Source organism: Macrobrachium rosenbergii, chromosome 19, assembly GCF_040412425.1.
Source record: "Macrobrachium rosenbergii isolate ZJJX-2024 chromosome 19, ASM4041242v1, whole genome shotgun sequence".
NCBI lineage: Eukaryota > Metazoa > Arthropoda > Malacostraca > Decapoda > Palaemonidae > Macrobrachium > Macrobrachium rosenbergii.
The window spans coordinates 26,938,369-26,959,257 of record NC_089759.1 but is presented as its reverse complement, the minus strand read 5'-3'; the positions used below and the strand labels follow the sequence as shown (position 1 = coordinate 26,959,257).

The 20,889-nt window shown below is 36.7% G+C and overlaps 1 long non-coding RNA gene across 2 annotated transcripts in view; it reads left to right on the top strand.

Annotated features, from left to right (window-relative positions):
- The window catches only part of LOC136848770 (uncharacterized), a 202,649-nt gene that overhangs the window by 47,192 nt on the left and 134,568 nt on the right, over nt 1-20,889 (top strand). For both annotated transcript variants that reach the window (XR_010856134.1, XR_010856133.1), the window contains exon 4: nt 316-467. This is a non-coding gene — a long non-coding RNA (uncharacterized lncRNA). The remainder of the gene's footprint in view (nt 1-315; nt 468-20,889) is intronic.

Genomic DNA, 20,889 nt, shown 5'->3' with positions numbered 1-20,889 from the left:
ATTTCCGGTATCCGTGCTTTTTGTCACTTACTTGTTTAGCGACCTTCTTTCACTGACAGCGTTGTCAGCGTGCGGAGTTGCCAGATTTTATTCCTTAGCTTGCTAACGATTAGTATCGAAATTAATAAAGTGAACTTCACAGTGCCCCCAAGGCTTATCACGTGTCTCTGTCACAATCTCTCTTTATCAGTTGATATTTAGCTCATTTTCGGATATTTTGGGTGAACAGTATTTTCAACGTAGATTAAGAAAACGCGTCTATTTTCTTATTTCATGTTACATTGGATTTCTCTCAAGTGATGATTAACATTTCAGGAAACGTGTAACGAACTTAAACCAGGCGCATTTGGAATATAATGAGTAGTAACTACTGACAAGTTGTTATTGTGTCCGGCAGTGTTCCTGAGTCAAGTACTTAGTCATCGTGACGTTGGGGTACTTTTCAAGGACAGAGTGGCCCAGAATCGGTAAGTGTTATCTTTTTTTTTTTTACTGTTTGTACATTTGCATAACGCATGGGTACATTATTATTATTATTATTATTATTATTATTATTATTAGAATGTAATAATAGTGGTAGAGTAGTTCAAAATCTACATGCATATGTCCAGAAATACTTTGCATATATAATACATGTGTTTGGATATACTGTGTGTGTATATATATATATATATATATATATATATATATATATATATATATATATATATATATATATATATATATATATATATATATATATATATATATATATATATATATAAAGGTGCAGTTCATCATTATGGGCAGGGCTTTCAAATTTTTATTCGTTGACTGTGTAGCAAGAAATTTTGGCAAGTTGGGCCACCTAATGTAATTATTTGAAGAAGGGACTTGTTCACCTTGTTAATTTTTGCTTATACGTTCTAATATCCTGGGCTGGATCTATACGCATAAAATTTATCTTATATGTCATTGCTATAGATTCAGTTTTCATGTTCTAGTTGGATTCACGAATATGTTAAGGATACAAATGCAGACTGATGATATGGAATGAAAGTTAAATTTGCGCTATATATTCACCGCAAGTAAGAAGCTACAGTGGAATAGTATTTGGTGGGTTCATTTTTGTCAAACATGTAAGGTATTATTTTGACATTGTTACCCAGTTTCGTTCGGATGCTGAACCCTATTAATTGTCAAGGTTAATCCAACTGATATTTACAGACACAAAATCTAGAGTGTGGGTTTGATTTTAAAGGAGAGTAGGCATTACTTAAGGTTCTTTGGAGCGCTTCCCTTCGGCACCTAGCTGCAACACCTTTCATTCCTTTTATTGTACCTCCGTTCATATTCTCTTCCGTCTTACTTTCCACCCTCTCCTAACAACTGATTCACAATGCAACTGCGAGATTTTCCTCCTGTTACGCCTTTCATACTTTTTACTGTCAGTTTCCGTTTCAGCGGTGAATGACCTCCTATATAGGACCCAGCGCCTGGCCTTTGGCCTAAGTTCTGTTCTGTTAAAGGAAAGTCATCCAAACCTAAGGCGGTAACGTTATCATCTAAATTCCCCTCCCAGTAACCAGCTTAGTGTTAAGGGCCCCCGGTAGGGAAGGAAATTAGCTCTTCTCTTGCAAATCAGACCCCTTACTATACAGTCTTTTGCCACATCACAGCTCTGAGCTCTCTCATATTAGCGTTTCCCCAGTGCATATATTTTGTCTTTTCCCGGCCCTTGGAGTTTATAGCGGAAGGGCCTCTGTGAATTATTTATGCCCCGGGGAAAAAACCTACGGGTATTCGACAGACGCTCTCTCTCTCTCTCTCTCTCTCTCTCTCTCTCTCTCTCTCTCTCTCTCTCTCTCTCTCTCTCTCTCTCTCTCTCTCTCGTTTCAAATTGTCAGCAATCTCTCACTCTCACTCTTTCTCTCTCTCATTTATTTCAAACTCAACTCTCTCTCTCTCTCTCTCTCTCTCTCTCTCTCTCTCTCTCTCTCTCTCTCTCTCTCTCTCTCTCTCTCTCTCTCATTTCTGATTGTCAACAGTTTCTCATTTATATCAAATCGTCAACATTCTCTCTCTCTCTCTCTCTCTCTCATTTCTGATTGTCAACAGTTTCTCATTTATATCAAATCGTCAACATTCTCTCTCTCTCTCTCTCTCTCTCTCTCTCTCTCTCTCTCTCTCTCTCTCTCTCTCTCTCTCTCTCTCTCTCTTCGAACAGACTGTCAGTATTCAATCTCGGAATTTAGTAGTAGCCAATGTTTTGCTTATTGCCGTATGATATACAAGCAGCATTACATTTTTAAAACAATGCAATTTGACCAAAGTTTTTGAAAAATGATTAGGTCGCCCTGTACCTATTTACCAAAAATAGCGTTCATTTTTATATCCAATCGAGAAAAGTAGTCGGCGTATTTACTCAAGTAGGGCACTCGCATAAATATTTCATCGGTGATTCTTGCATAACTGTAACAGTTTTTGTTTTACATCAAAGTGTGTAATCACTAGCGGATCCAGGTAAATTTCATGCGGGCCACCAATTTTCATATTGTACATACATACTGTATATATATATATATATATATATATATATATATATATATATATATATATATATATATATATATATATATATATATATATATATATATATATATATATGTATTATTTAAATAATAGCTTTTAATTGTTATATTTTCATTTATGTTATTATTATCAAAATCTTCAATAATATTATTTTGTCATTATTTTTCATGAGGGCCACGTGCCCAGGTGCCAACCCCCTGTTTCCGCTAGTGTATACACACCGGTATGTGCATATACATATGTAAATATTCATATTTACATATGTACAAGTACATATGTTCCATCTATTTTCAGTTCCGCCAGAAGCAAGTCAGCATGACGCGCTGCTTTTTCCAAAAGCTTCCTTCCCATCTCTTTTCCTTTCTCTTATCCCTCCTCGAGTGCGTTAAAACTGCCAAGTAAAATACAGAGGCTACTGCACCAACAGGCATCCTGACGACAACTGAGGTCTGGACAGGAAACATTGTTTGCGAACAGTTTGCAACTTTGTTTCCATACAATTTTTCCTATTGTGGACAGGCCTTTAGGATTCAAAATGCACGTTTAGATCTGTCGGTAGGGAAGGCTTAACGCCACCAAATTGCCCTTGTCACTTTAAAAGATTCTCTCTCTCTCTCTCTCTCTCTCTCTCTCTCTCTCTCTCTCTCTCTCTCTCTCTCTCTCTCTGTGTGTGTGTGTGCCCTTGTATTATTTATACCACCGCAGCAGATACCAACTGGAAGGCTTATCAGTCCTAAGGTACTGCTTTCCATGTCGTCGTAGTTTTTTGTACCTAGACAGTGATCACAATCTCTGTGTTCAGAAAGAAACCTAGTCTGTTGCAAAAGCATACATGGTCACAGGACTAGCGGAAGGTCCAGTGAATTTCCAGCGGTCCCCCAACCGCTGTCCATCCGCCGGTCTCGGTCACAAGTCCAGGCTTCTATTTTGCGCTCCCAGCTTCCATCTTCCATCTTCCAGGGCCAGTGAACTTCCAGCAGCCCCCCAACCGCTGTCCATCCGCTGGCCTCTGCCACGATTCTGGGCTTCTCTTTTGCACTCCCAGCTTCCATCTTCCACAGCCAATGAACTTCCAGCGGCCCCCCAACCGCTCTCCATCCATTGGCCTCGGCCACAAGTCCGGGCTTTTCTGTTGTGCTCCCAGTTTCCATCTTTTAAGGCCAGTGAACTTCCAGCGACCATTAACCTCTGCCTGTCCTCCGTCCTCAGCCACAAGTCCAGGCTTCTCTGTTGCATTCCCAGGTTCCAGCTTCCAGGGCCAGTGAACTTCCAGCGGCTCCCAACCGTTGTCTATCCGCTTTTGCTTCATTTAAGATCGCTTTTCTAGAACATTTCCTTGGTCGGTTAACTGCATCTGCAATGAGAGTGAAAAAATATGGATTTGAAACACGAATAAGGAAAAATAGAGAGAGAGAGAGAGAGAGAGAGAGAGAGAGAGAGAGAGATGTAAGAAATGAAGAGTAAGAGTTCAAACATACAAACAAGCTTGCATGCACCCGCCCAACCGCCTACCTACCTACCTGCCTATTTCCCTTCGCACAAGCCTATCTCCTTACCCACCTACCTAACTAGCTATCCCCTACCCACTTATTACCTACGTATCCCCCTAACCAAACATCTATCCCTCTACCCGCCTACCTACCTTCCCCCACCTGCTACCCCCGCATTTATACACCCACATATACACACATGGATATGTGGATTGAGCAAATACAAGAGGGGGATTTAAATCACTTTCCAACATTCAGGCGTCTCGAGCCTCATGAAGTAATTGATTTTCGTGAATTGCATGCTTATTTAGAAGTTAAAATTCACTTTAACAATAGGTTTGCTGACTTTGATCAGTAAGGATTTTGTTTTAGATTTTTACATTCACCATGTAAATTGTCAGCTGTATGCAAAATCAATGTACCTTTGTTTCAAGAAGAATTGATTGTGATGAAAACTAAATATGTCCATCAAGATACGAAATTCGATTTTTGGACACAAATATGCTGCTCACATGATTACCCACACATTTCTGATTATGTGTCAAAAGTATTGTCAATGTTTGGTTCAACTTGGCTCTTCAAGAGCACATTTTCATTCACGAAGTTATGAAAGTCAACATTACGATCCTCAATTAGTGACGTAAATGTTGAGTCCGAATTAAGATATACTCTCACTGATTTTCACCCTGAGTTTTCCAAAATAATAAAGTCAAGCTATTATCAGCACTCCCACTAAATTTACCTTTGTTTGGATTAAGATTTGGCATGTAAATAAACCCACGTTTGCCTTCTTTAAATATATTTCTTGGAATTCCTCTGAAATAAGTCCTTGTCTCTTTCTTATTCCTAAATTCTGAGTAATATACTATATATATATATATATATATATATATATATATATATATATATATATATATATATATATATATATATATATATATATATATATATATATATATATATATATATATATTTATATACTTACATATATACATATACACACATACATACATACACACAGGTGGCCCGCATGGCTTTTTGGTTTTTCAAGAGTGGCCCTCAGACTAAACAACTTGGACGGCCCTGCAGTCTATTGCATATTTCCCATTTAACAGAATTATTGTTTACAAAATTACTGTTTGTAGAACTGGACCGTGTTTAGAGGAGGCAATCCAACTTTGCTAGCAAATATCTGAAGAGCATCCTATTAAGAACCATATCACGAGGTACACATGCATCTCATAGATTGAGAAATTCAGAACTGTGAAATGTGTAGCTATACTTTATTTGCTTTAATGCATAATGTAAATAAACGCTTTGCTTCCATCAGGCTGCTTCAGGCAAGCCGATATTTTTACAGCTTCCTTGTCAGCTTTCCTCTTCTGCAGTTTTCGTTAATATTGTATTTCTACGATATTAATATATGATATTGGTTGATTCCTCTCTCAGTTTTACAGTTATATATGTATGTGTGTGTGTGCGTGTGTGTGTTTAATCTGCTGGTTTTTTCACCAGATACGCATGTAATTGTAATAACCACAGTGCACCGTCAACTTCGCAATTTCTTCACTCTTTTTGGATACACTTGTCACTAAAAAGCCTAAGATGTAGATAAGATAAACTGAACAAATATTTACGGTTTAGCAGGATTTGAACCTGCACACGGGATAATATATATATATATATATATATATATATATATATATATATATATATATATATATATATATATATATATATATATATATATATACATAAATATGTGCATAAAACTACCAAGATTTTAGAAGGTTTCTGCGCAAGAGCCTCATCCACAATTCAGCGGGTTACAGCAAGAGGTAAAACAACACAGTGGTCGTTGTCGAATTCATACTGTAACCGCTGAATTGTGGATGGGGCCCTTGCGCCGAAATATAAAATCTTGGCCGTTTTATACACCTGCAGAGAAGGTTTATCAGCATCCCATCAAACCTACCTGCACTTGCAGCGCCATTCCCTTCTGCCTTGCATGGCATGCAGTCTCACTCTTCGTGAGTATTAAGGCTCTTCCTTACTCCATCTATTCCGCATTTTGCAGGTCTTCCTCTCCTCTTCTCTCCTGCCATTTCAAAGCGTTCACTTTCTTTCATCGCCTCTTCGTCCTCCACCTTTTCGACATGACAGAAGCATCTGAGAACACTAATCCTTCCGTTTAGCTATAATAAACTTTGTACCAATTCTACCCCTCTCATATCTAAGCCTTTCAGCTCTTCTTATTCCAGGTATACTGAGCAATCAATTCTCGTAAAAAGTTTCAAGAGTTTTCTCCCATACCCATTCAACATCCATATTCCAGTTCCGTATGTACCTAGGAACCTTAAACCTGGCTGATTAGTTTTGCATTATTCATGAAAATGAAATTATTCACCCAGTTCTACAGGAAATTTAGATTTAATGCCATCCAGTCTGAATTACCTGAAAGAATATTGTAGCAGAAAACATTTCCAGAGTGCGGGTATGGTGTAACGAAGTTTATGTATGATTTGCTACGAGCCTTTATTATATTTAATAGTTATTTTTGAAAGAAAAGTATGAATTTCATCGAATACAATTAGAAACAATGAAATTGAAAGTACAGTTAGAAATAATGAAATTGAAAGTACAATTAGAAATAATGAAATTGAAAGTAGTTTAAAAAAATAAATCACTTTAATCGAACCTGTGGACTTTCCATAACATCACCAACCGTATGAAGTTGCTGTCCATTAAATTCGCCCACTTTGCAACCTCACCAACAATCATGCTTTTATTGGGTCTATAACGAAGCAAGATACACTAAGGTTACGTTTTCATAAATCGTTAATCGGTGATCCTCTAAAGATTTGTCATAGTTTATACGTAAAAATCAGAAAAGGATAATTTCCAAGAGAACGGCCTTTAGCTTTCAAACCAGGCACCTCCTCAAAGGGAGTATCCCTTCAAGAATGCATCATAGAGATCATAATGTTTCAAGGTCAGCCTCTCAGCACTTCGAATCCACACAATGTTGCAACTAAAAGAAATAAGCGCACGAACGGCACGAACATCGATTGTATAACAACTCTCTCTGAATTGACTTTTAGAGGAGTCACTCCGCTAATATATATAATAAAATAGAGAAAGCTGCACGAATCATGAAAGAGAGTAACAAAAATTATGCTCTGTCTCTTAGACGCTCTTGCGTAATTAGGAGATATTTCAAAAGAGAAGCTATTATAGTTTATTTGTAAGTGAGTGGGACGTATAATCACCAAGACATCTGATAAGCAATTTTCCAGTGACATGAACAGAACACCAATAAAGCGTCTAAGTCGTTGGTGTTTTCTCTCAAACAGAAGGGTGTATGACAGGAATGGAGTTTGGAAGGGAAATTCATTTATGTAAAATTGGAATTCCTTCGTGTTTTTTCTGAGCGAAAACCGAATGTTTTGGGGGGGGGGGGGAGAATTTCAAAGGAACAATGATCTTTCGGACTCCTGTTGGGTGTTTTTTGTTTCTTAGCCATGTTCCTTTTTAGAAGGTAAAATTTTTTTGTCTATTATTAAGAAGTATTTTTTTTTTGTCTTTATCATTAAGAAGTTTTTTGTCTTTATTATTAAGAAGCTTCTTCATCCCCGAGGCTGCTGAAGGAGTTAGTGAAAGCGAAATGTAGTTGCGATACTCTGAGATAATGTGTATTGGTATGCTCTGTGATACTTGAAATATACGACAGGCCATTGGTCTCCAGAAAAAAAGTTGATTGATCAGGAAATGTTTTCGTTCTCCAGGAATTTAATTTTACATTCGGTAAAATAAATGTGAATACTCGTACGTTCGTACCTTACAGAAAATTCTCGTTTCTGTAATTACATTTGCAAAATAATTATAGTGATGAAATTAAGTTTTTACTCACGTTGCATAGCGCTTTTTATTTATTCAACTTGCGAACTGTTGCGCTGAAATTTCTTTCTCGCGGGAGAGAGAGAGAGAGAGAGAGAGAGAGAGAGAGAGAACTAAGACTAAGTGCCATTACAAGAAGCGTAGTGTCAAAGTCAAGGAGAAGCACAGAAGAAAATGAAGCACCGACTCTAATGAACTTACCGAGCCTTCTACCAGCGCTAATTGTTGAGGAGTTCTTTCAGGAACCTAATTCAAGAAGGCTTTGAAGACTCAACTTTTGGCCGGGTCTCACAATATGCAAATACTGGAGGCTTTTCCTTTGGAAAAAGTGTCTTCGAGGACTATGTTAAGTTTACTTGACTAGTCTTGAGTTTTTTCCTCGCTTGTGATGCGGAGAGAGGGGGGGCGTTGCTAAATGGAGCTTAATTTAAGCAAAAGGAAATGTCGAAGGCCTTAAATTAAATCTCGTAAAACCTATAATGTTTCTCAAGTTTAAGTATCAATAACATCAGGAAAAAGAAAGAGGATTATGAAACGTTGTTAAGGATTTTCCGATTGCAAAGAGACACACAGTTATAGTCTGTTTATACGGGAGAGGGAAGTAGTTAACAGTACACATCTGATAAGCAATTTTCCGGTGAAATGAACAGGACACCAATAAAACGTCCAAGTTGTTGGTCGGATGGGAAATTCATTTATGTGAAATGAGGATTCCTGCACATTTTTCCTGAAAAGATAAGAGCACTTTTTGTGGAGAGTTTTAAAGTTGTTGTAATCATTCGGACGTCTGTCTGGTGTTGTTGCTTCTTGGCTGTGTATCTTCCTTGGAAGTTTCGTGTTTCATGTTATATTTTTTATAAACAAATTTCTTTTGCTTTAGGCCGTAGAAACAGCTAGGTAAAGCGAGATAGTGGTGATACTTTCTGGAATATATTGGTGAGTTCAATGGTATTGAATATGAATGATATATTACGGTCTGTAAAATGTTCCTTAATCAAGAAATGTCCCTTTTTACTACGAAATTCGTTTGATATTCACTTGAGACTGAGTAAATTAAACTTTTGCCTCAAAGGAAAAGCCAGTTTTTACTGTATAATTGCAAAATAAATGTAGTGTTGAAATATCTCGAGGGAGGAGAATGAGTTCATTGTCGTTGCAACGAGATTAGTTACAAGACCTAATAGAAGCACAAGAAAATTAATCCCCGGATCTAATGAACTTGAATTGAACCTAATTCAAGAAGTTTGTGAAGTCCGAACTTTTGACCAGTTCGTACAGTATGCAAATAGTTTGCATTTTTCTCTTTGAAAATGTCTGCGCAGGCTTTGCGAAGCTTCCTGGGGTAGCCTTGTGTTTCCTCTTCTTTTGTGGTGGGGTGAGAGGAGGAGAGAATGTGATTAAGTAAAATTAAATTAGGAATTTTTGTTTTGATGAATAATAAGGGCGAGTTTACCATGTAGAAAAAGTTCTCAGACGAATGATTGAAATAGAACGCCATTAAAATGGGTTGGAATTGATAAAGGTTTTTCGAGATATGAGCATGAAATACAAATGAAATACCTTTATCGAAGAGGAAACAAAATTATCAGTTTTATTTTAGCCATCATGATAATTTCCACATCAGAGCAATTCATCGGTTACCTTGCCACCGCTAATAAAGTTTAGAACTAAAGCCATACCTGGTAAATATGTTTTCCTTATTTTCCACCTACTTGAGGTTTCCATCGATCGCTTATTACAAGTTAGATCACCATACTTTTTTTCCAAATTGCAGTCATTCGAATCCGTTAGCGACAAAAATAAAATATCTTCTATTATTTGTTCAGAAAACTAACATTAACGTATTTTTTAAATCAGCAGACCAACAATAACATAAAGTTAGAGGGCGCTTTGAAGAAGATCCTAATTTAATGACTGTAAATGTCAGGTGTTAATTTACATTTACAGAACGTTCTGACGTAGATATACCATTAAGTGTTCCGTATTTATCGGAGTCCAAAGACCTTACTACACTCCGAAAGATTGCCATGAATCGAAGTTCACGGCCATCATTTTTTAAATTTGTAGATTAGCCTGAAGCAAAATCAAACATGAAACATAACGTAGTTAAGTACACTACAAGGAGACTGGTTTAAACGACGCCACAAATATTTCCAGCATATTACGCTAACGGAAAGTCTTTTCTACTCCCCATTACGGTTACCTTGAGGGAAACGTGAACAGAGCTAAATTGAATAAAGAGGACAGATTCCGTTCTGCCTCGCTTTGTGCAGATGGGAAAGACAACCAAGTAATTTCGCGTTCAGACAAGTCCCGTTCGCGGAAGAGCTCTGAGTAGAAGTTCTGAGGAAACATTTCGTCTCGTTGTCTGACAGCAGATGATGAGAACACATATCCTTATTTCAAGCCTTTTAGCTCTTGAATGATTGCACGATGCATTGCGAATACTTCGGCGGGAATAAAAACGACCGAGAATCAGTAACAGAAATTCCACGCCGTTTATAAAATGTATGAAATAGAACTTACTAAATCTCCCGTAGACATTGCAGGCAGCCTTGTCACCTGTAGAGAAACAGAAGAAATAAGATTAGGTGTATAAGGCGTTGCTAAGGTACAACGTAACTTGTTAAAATGATGATTATAGAGATTGTGGATTCCCCCCCTTTTTTTTTATTAAAGGGAGCTTGAACACTGACTTACTCGGTGCCAATTTTTCTTTCTTGGCCTCCGGAGCGACCTGACTGGCCTTCACAAAACGACTCCCAGTCTCACTTATCACATTATGACACTCACCTGCTCAGCATCTCACTGTCTCAGTTAATCCATTGTAGCTTATAGCTGGGGTCCCCATCGGGTTTCCAGCTGACAAATCTCTAAGGGACTTTAAATGAGGAATCAGATGAGGAATCTTTTTCCTGTCCCTTTTGAAGAAAATGGTGAGTATTTCCATTTCATGGTAAAATCAACATCTGTTAACAGCCACAGAGGCTAATTGCCATTCTTCGTTGTCATCCAGCCTACATGACAAGGAAAGAAAAATGAATATGTATTATTATTATTATTATTATTATTATTATTATTATTATTATTATTATTATTATTATTATTATTATTATATCCATATGGAAAGTGTCAGAGGCCGTTCATATGTGAAGGCGCTGCAGTACAATAAAGTGCTCATTTATAAAAGTGAATTAAACGTCAATAAAAGCTCATTAAAAGGGGAAATAAATAAAGTAAAATAGAGTAAGCCGCAAAGAAATGCACATAAAAAAATACACCATCAGAAAAAGAAGAAAATTAAAGCCAAGTAGTACAGAACTGGCAGCCAGTATCCCTACCTCTGCGAAGCGCTGTCAGGAATACTGTTCCACAGTAAAGGAATGAAATGTCTCGCAGTAATGGGTAATGAATAATAGTTAATGGGACATCGTGGACCTCCAACGTTGTGAGATTGTCGGGCACTGTAACAAGAGCAGCGCTTACGAATTTTGGTAGCGAAATAAAGATGGCAGTGTCCTCTCCAATCAAGCTTTTGGGACATGATTAATTAGCATACCTTTTGACTCTTGTCTAAATCGTAATTAATATTACTGAGGAAAAAAAAGACAGCACTTTTTCAAGCAGTTTTTCTGTAGGACGAGCAGGCCTGAAAACAGTAAAACAGTTGAAACCGACATAAACCAGTCTATTCGCAGTGTACGTACTTACGTTATGTTTCATGTTTGATTTTGTTTTAGGATAATCTACAAATTAAAAGATTATGGCCGTGAACTTCGAGTCATAGCAATCTTTCGTGCGTTTAGCAAGGTCTTTGGACTCTGATAAATGCGGAACACTTAATGGTATGTCCAGGTCTAAACGTTCTGTAAATATAAATTAACATTTGACATTTACAGTAATTAAATTAGGATATTCTTCAAAGCGTGGTCTAACGTTATGTCGTTGTCGGTTTGCTGATTTAATAAATTTATTTGAACTGAAACAAATGGTGCGAGAATACCTTCCCTGTAGTAATAAGATTTCAAGCGAACGACGCGACGTCTCGTTTTTTAAATTGTTGGCGTCATTTCATTTCATTTCATTTCTGAGTGCTGAACAAAAAATATGAGGTCGAATGATTATACATTTTCGTGTTACTGGAGAGAAGACATATTCCTCATAGCACCATACCACGTAGTATGTCGTTCTAAATAACTAGCCTTTTGTAGTAAGGGGAGAGTTAATAACTTCAGCACGAGTTGCATCATCCGTTAATCTTCACCTCGACCTTTTTATCTGTACCTTGCGGAGTTTATGATGTAGGTTAGGGGTGGCTTTTTCGAACTGACAGGTAATGATGACAGGTAAAGAGTGAATTTTTTTATTTTGATTTAGTAAGTTAGAGATAACATCTAGTGGGGGGTAACATTTACACTTTCCACCAAGAGTAACGGGCGCGCATACCTATAAGCAAATGTTAGAGTATAGATTGTACATACAGTGTATGCGCATATATTCAAAACTAGGTTTTTCAACATCTTATAAGCCAATATTATGTCTGCTTATTTGAAAATGAAAAGCTGTAATTCTAATAAAAGTACGTTTCAGTAGTCATTATTACAGATATTATATTTACTATCTTTTGCTTGTCAGCAACCGACAATTTCCTCCAATTTCAGTTGATTGCAAGACAGAGGGAAAAAATAAAATAAGAAAAGTGACAAGAGAAAGAATATGTGGGTTATTTTATCACGGCAAAAATTTGTCAGATAACTTGTGCATTAACAGAATTTTAATTAGAATATTATTGTTTGTCGAGCCTCAGGCGGACAACCGCAGTAAAAAGAAAATAATTAAAATATATGTAAAGGCTGTAAAAAAAGCGAGATTTTAAATTTACTTTTCGTTCATTACAACTTCAAGCGGAGTTGTGAAGCGAAGTTGTGAGAGGTCATGATTTCCTCCATGTCTGTGTGGGCGTTCGCAGATTAGCTGATTTGATCAAACTCGGCACAGACATCGTATAGGTGAGCTTCTCGAGATCATTATCGAGAAGGAGAAACTGGGTCATCTGATTCTGTTTTTTTTTTTTTTTTTTCTGTGGAAGCTGTTGATTCTGTCTCTTTCGTAAACCCTCTGTTTTATTACAAAATAAGGATAATGAAAACATATATAAATGCAAGATAGCCTCCACATTTTCATGCAGCTAGCCTAGATAAGAAGGCCATAAATTCTGTGGTATATTTCCCATTTTGCGAAATAGGACGGTGTTTGGAAGAGGCAATCCATGTACTGGCAAATATCAGAAGAGCATCCCATTAAGAACCGTATCGCGGGATACACATGCGCCTCATGGATTGAGAAATGCAGAACTGTGAAATATGTAGCTGTACTGTATTTGCTTTGATGCATAATGTAAATAAACACTTTGCTTCCATCAACTGCTTCAGGCAATCTGATATTTTTACAGCTTCCTCGTCAGCTTTCCTCGTGTGGTTTTCCCCATTTTCCCCTAAAGTAGTACACATCCCATCCCTTTTTCTAACGATTTTAGTGTATTACATTGGTTGTTTTCTCTTTCAGAGCGTTACAGACTAATACTTACGCACACACACTATATATATATATATATATATATATATATATATATATATATATATATATATATATATATATATATATATATATACACTATATATAAACATATGTATATAGCACAGTATGTGTATATGTATATATATATATATATATATATATATATATATATATATATATATATATATATATATATATATATATATCGCTTCAAAGGAAAAAAACACAGGTCTTAATTCCGAATTTATACTTAAAAAGGAATCGGGAATGAGGTCCCTTAGCAGAAATATTGCACAACCTTGGCCATTTCATACACTTACACAGAAGGTTTATCAGCACCACATCGAATCCACCTGCACAAACTGCACCATTGCCCCCTCTGTCTTCCACTCCCACGATTCCTCGACATTAAGGCCCTTCCTTTTCAATACGTCTTTCTATCTTCTTTCTATCTTTCTATCTTCTCGTTCAAAATTTTAACCTGTGTTCTTTCATACTCATTCAGCATCTATTAAACCAGGCTGAATAGTTTGGCATTACTCGTGAAAATAGGATTATTCACCCAGTACTAAAGAAAATATCAGTACAGTGCCGTTTATTCTGAATTACCTGAAAGAATATAGCAACGGAAAACATTTCCAAAATGCGGATATAGTGTTACGAACTTTGTAGGTGACTGGCAATGAGCCGTTTTCCTATGAGTTATTATTTGAGAAAGAAAAGTGTGGATTGCATCGAATATATTTGGAAATAAAGGAATTTAAACTTTAGATAAAAAAAAAAAAATTCCCAGCAAACCTGTGGAATGGTCTTTGACCACCAACCATGTGGAGTTATTCTCCAATGAACATGCGCGCTCTACACCAACACCAAAATAATCTTTTGATTAGTCTCTGAAGAAGCCAGATAGATACACTGACGTTACATTTATTTTACTAATTAATCTATGGGGGCCAGAATATTGGTCACTTTGTGTATGAAAAATTTAAAAAAAGATAATTTCCTAGTGAACGGTTTTTTTTTTCACTTCATTGGAGGCGCCTCCAGGAAGTGACCTGTCATATAAAAAAAAAATTACAGAGGTCTTAACGTTTCCGGCAGCGGCTCTCAGTGCTTCGATTCCACACGCACAAATAAGAAATGGTAACCGTCTGCCCACAATGATAAGAATGAGGCTAAACGACACGAATGGCAAGCTTGCTTCAGTATCTCGATAGCGGGTATCTGACTCACTGTAAATGAATGTAACTGTTTAGGAATAACTCCACCAATACAAGTAGTAATAAAGGAAAATCTATACGAATCATGAAAGAGTTTAACGTTTATACGTAGTTACGAGTGATTTCAAAAGAGACTATCGTAGTCTGTCTACAGGTGAGTGGGACGTAATTGTCAGTGCACATCTGATAAGCAATTTAACGGTGAAATGAACAGAGCACCAATAAAGCGTCCAAGTCATTGGTGTTTTCTCCATGATAGAAGAATGTATGACCGGAATGGAGGCTAGGTGGCAAATTCATGTAGGAAAAATGAGATTTCCTGTATTTTGTTTTTTTTCTCCTGAAGAGATAAGAGTACTATTTTTGTGGAGAATTTTCAAGTAGCTGTGATCATTCAGACGTCTGCCTGGTGTTTTTAGCTATGCACCTTCCTTGGAGGTTTCAGGTCTCATATTTTTTCTTAACAAATTTCTTTCTTTAGACGGTTGATGCAGGAAGTTCAAGCGAGACGTAGTTATGATAATTTCAGAGATATATCAACATGTTTAGTGTTATTAAATATGAATGGGGGGATTACTGATCTGTAAAACGCTAGGCAATCAAGAGATGACCTCGTTTACTACAAAATTTATTTCATATTCAGTCAAAACAGCACAAATAAAACCTCAAAGAAAAATCCAGTTTTTTTTATGCAACTTTGATGCTGAAATTCCTCGAGGGAGGAGGAGTTGGGTGTCGTTTCCATGAAATTAGTGACAAGGCCTAATAGAAGCACAAGAAAATTAATCTCCGAATCTAGTGAACTTTAGCCGAACCTTCTACATGCGCTAATTGCTGAGAAGTTCCTTTAGGGACCTAATTCAAGAAGTTTATGAGGTCCGGACTTTTGATCAGTTCATAAAATATACAAATGCCTGGCGGTTTTTTTTTTTTTTTTTGGTTGTGGGTATGTCTGCACAGACTTTGCGAAGCTTCCGGGAGGTAATCTTTTTTTCGATCCTCGTTCGTGGTGGGGTGGGAGGAAGAGGGAATCTCATTTTTTAAGTAATAATAAATTCAGAAATTTGTCCATTTAATCTCATGAAATTTTTGACGATCAGAGGTCGAGTTTACTATGTAGAAAAGATTTTCAAACTGCGTCATTAAAATTGCCAGGAATTGATAAGTAAAGGTTGTCCGAGATATGACCATGAAATGCGAATGGAAATAAAACAGAAATTCGATTATAGAAACTTTACTAATCAACCTTTATCAGAGTGGTATCAAAGTTAAATTTCATTTAAACCATAATTATAATTTCCACAGCAGAGAAATTCATGAGTTGCCTTTCGATTGCTAATAAATTTTAGAAGGAAAGCCATGCCTATTAAATGTGTTTTCGTTGCTTTCCACTTACTAAAGGTTTCCAACCATCGCAAATTGCAAAGTAGATCGCCATTTTTTTTCTTCAGTTATTCGGTGAGACAAAAAAAAAATCCGCCATTATTTGTTCCGGAAACCGACATTCACATATTTTATTAACTCCCAAAATCGACACTTAAGTAATATTAGACCACGCTCTAAATAGTAACCTAATTTAATGAGTGTCAGAGTCATTAAGTAATATATATATTAAAACATTTCAGCGTGGACAGACCCTTTAAGTATTCTGTATTTATCAAAGTCCACATACTTTGCTACACGAACGAAAGATTGCCATGATGTGCTGTTCCTGGCCATATTTTTTCAATTTGTCGATCAGCCAAAATCAAACATTAAACATAAAGGACGTACGTACACTAGCAATAGACATGTTCAAACGACACCGTAAATATTCCAGCATATTATGCAAACGGAAACTCTTTCAGACCCCCATTACTTTGACCTTGAGAAAAAGCGTGAACGAGGGACTAGGAATAAAGCGGACAAGAATGCTGTTCTGCCTCGCTTTGTGCAGATGGGAGAGACAACCAAGCAATTTCGCGTTCAGTCAGGATTCGTTCACGGAAGGGCTCTGAGTAGAAGTTCTGAGGAAACATTTCGTCTCGTTCCCTGACAGCAGATGATGAGAACACGTTCGCTTATTTCAAGCTTCATTTGCTTTTGAATGCTTGCACGAAGTGTTGCGAATGCGTCGGGGCGGGGGAAATAAAAACAACTGAGATTCAGTAACAGGAATTTCACGTCGTTTAAGATAATCATATGATATTGCTGGCAGCCCTGCCACCTATAGAGAGATACAAGGAATAAGTATAGGTGTATGCGTCGTTAAGGTACAAAGAAACTTGATTATTAGAGGGATTATGGAGACTTATTTTTCTTTTATTAAAGGGACCTTCAGCACTGAAAAGTATCCGGCGCCTAATTTTTTTTGTCCTTGGCCTCTGGAGTGACCTTTTACTGTACCTCCGTTCATATTATCTTTCGTCCATCTTGCTATCCATCCTCTCTTAACAATTGTTTCATAGTGCAACTGCGAGTTTTTCCTCCTGTTACACTTTTCAAACCTACCTACTCTCAGTTTCCCTTCCAGCGCGGAATGACCTCATAGGTCCCAGTGCTTGACCTTTGGCGTAAACTCTACATTCCATTCCATTCCTGACGGGCCCTCACAAAACAACTCCAAGTGTCACTTATCACATTATGACACTCACTAGTTCAGCATGTCATTTTGGTAGTTTAATCTTTCCTATCCAGGGAGGATAGAAAATTAGCTTAATTCGTCATTCGGAAAATATTTGTACTGCTTGGACATTTTATCTATCTTGTTAACAGTACCATTGGATATTCAGAAAACCAACATTTCGTCTGATGTAGCATTTAGATGGAGTCTCCACCGGATTTCCAGCAGAGGAATCTCAAAGGGACTTTAAATGAGGAATCATGTTACTGTCCCTTTTGAAGAAAATGATGAGTATTTCCGTTTCATGTTAAAGTCAACAACTGTTAACATTCGTAGAGGCTAATTGCCGTGCATTGTTATCATCCAGCTTACATGACAAGGAAAGAAAAATGAAGATTTATTATTATTATTATTATTATTATTATTATTATTATTATTATTATTATTATTATTATTATATCCACATGGAAACGTCAGAGGCCGTTCATATGTGAAGAAACCTACATCCAAAAAAATTCTCGATTGTATAAAAGAGAAATTAATATAAAGAAAAGTTCAAGAAAATAAGTAATAAACAGAGTAAAAAAGCAAGGAGTAAACAGATTCATATATAAAGGAAAAGAAATATTTATGCCAAGTGGTATAGAACAACCATCATTCTTATTTCAGTAAATCCTTCGAATGCCAACATCCTTAACGCTGCCAATAATACTGTTCCACAATAAAGGAATAGAATGCCTCATATTAGGGTGTGAGGGATAATAGATAAATGGGCATTGTGGACCTCGAGGGTAGTGAGATTGTCGGGTACAGATACAAGAGTAGTGTTCACGGATTCTAGAAACAAATTAATGATGGCAGTGTCCTAGCAAAACAAGCTTAAGGGACGTGGTTAAACAGAATGTCCTTTGACTCTTGTCTAAATCGTAACTGATAGCATTGAAACAGAACAACAGTTCGGAAACATATGGCACGAAAAAACCATCTCCATAGTAATGATTCCGGACGAACGAAATCTAGCATTTTTTTTTTCAAGGCATTTCGTTACATGTTACGCTTTCTGGTTACTGAGTTACAAAAACATTGAAATAGGTAACAAGTATCGTCACAACTTACAAGCTACAAAAATATCGAGAAAGAAAATGTCAGAGTCATTTTATCTCGGCAAAACTTTTTCAAATAACTTGTGCGTTAATAGAATGAAAGCTAAAATAATCATCATTCTAGAGCATCTAGTGAACAACGGCAGCAAAGTTATAACAATTAATTAATTACAGTAAGGATATGTAAAAGGAAAACAAACGTGAATTTTACTTTTCGTTCGTTGCATCTAAAAGCGAAGTTTGGAGGAGGTTATCATCGTCTGTGTGGCCGTTTGCAAACTACCCGAAGAAGCAGATAACTGCACTTGATGAAACTCGGCACATACATCGTCATGTTGAGCTTCTCGCGGTAATTAATATTAAGGAGCATCTGCATGAAAGCGCAGTGTCATCTGATTCCGCGCTCTTTTTCGTGGAAGTTGTTGATTCTGTTTCTTTTGAAAATATTGTTTTTTAATTTTCGAAACGTTGGATAACGAGAACATAATTGCGAAGACGGCCTTCACATTTTCTTGAAGATAACCCAAGTTAAGAAACCTATATACTTTGTGGCATATTTCCCAGTTTGCAAAATTACTATCCTAGAATTTGACGGTGTTTGGAAGAGGCAGTCCAACTTCACTGGCAAATATGAGAAGATCCCATTAAGAGCCATATCACGGGATACACTTGCATCTCATGGATTGAGAAATGCAGAACTCTGAAAAGTGTAGCTATGCTTTATTTGCTTTGATGCATGACGTAAATAAACACTTTGCTTCCATCATCTGCTTCAAGCAGTCTGACATTTTTACAGCTTCCTCGTCAGCTTTCCTCTTCTCCAGTTTATGTTAATATTTTCCTCTAAAATGGTACACATCCCATCCGTTATTGCAGCAATGTTTTTTATATGAGTGGTTGATTTTCTCATAGCGTTCCAGACACACACACACACATGTGTGTGTATATATATATATTATATATATATATAATTATATATATATATATATATATATATATATATATATATATATATATATATAAATATATATATATGTATATATATATATTATATATATATATATATATATATATATATATATATATATATATATATATATATATATATATATATATATATATATATATATATATATATAACACTGCAGTCACGGCCAAAGCATGCTCTAAACCTTGTGCAGAAGCCTTCCGCAATCTCGGGCGTCTTACATACCTACTCAGAATGTTTATCAGCAGTCCATCGAACCCACCTACTCACGCTCTGCACCACTGCCTTCTATCTCGCACTCACTCTTAGGCTTCATAGGCATTAAGGCCCTTCCTTTCCAATGCCGTTTGTAGTGCGTCTTTTAAACACTTCCTCTTCTCTTCTCTCCTATCATTTCAAAACGCACACTCATTTCATCATCCTTTCGTTCTGAAGCCTCCACATGATCAGGCCTTGATCAGATCATCTCGAAACGATGTAATCCACCTATTCATCTGTAATAATCTTCGCACCACTTTTGTCTCTCACATTTCCCACCCTTTCAACTCTTCATATGCCTCATATACAATGGAAACAATTCTCGTTAAAAGTTTCAACCTGCTTTCTTTCATACCCATTCAGCCTTCGTATTCCAATTTCATTTATACCTGGAACCCTTTAACCTGGCTGATTACTTTTGCGTTATTCACGAAAATGGGATTATTCTCCCAATTCTAGAGAAGAGCATCAATTCAATGCCTTCCAGATTGAATTACCTGAAAGAGTGTGACAGCAGAAAACATTTAGTAGATGATTTCCTGTTAAATAGTTATATGAGTCAGAAGTGTGAATTGCATCAAATATAACTGGGAATATTGAAGCTGAAACTTTAGGATAAAAAAAAATCGCTTGAATCATCAGCAGATATATGAATTCCCATTATCACCACCAACCATAGGAAGTTATTCTCCATTGAATGCTCACATTCTACAGCCGCTCCAATAAATATGCTTTTATTTTATTTGAAACGAAAAGAAGTTACATTTTCCGAACTAATTAATCCATGACGCCCTAAGTATTTATGTAAAAATTAAGAAGGGGATAATTTCCTAGCGACCGGTTTTTTGCCTCCAAAGGAGACACCTCCCATAAGTCTCTATAGGGGGTAGTCTCATCAGTGCACCTCACGTGTTACACTGTAGGCATTATACTGAAGGTTGTTTGCAGTGTCCCTTAGGCCCCTAGCTGTACCCACTTTTTATCTTTTTACTTTCCCTCCGTTCCCAGTTCCTTTCTTCCATCTTACTGTCCAGCCACTCCAACCCCTTTTCACTGTCTAATCGCCGAATGGCTGAAAGTGCCCCTAATTATCAAAGAAGATAAAAAGTATGTTCTTTTCCTTTACGCTCTTGCGTGATTATTAGTGATTTCAAAAGAAACGCTATTGCAGTTTATTTATTGG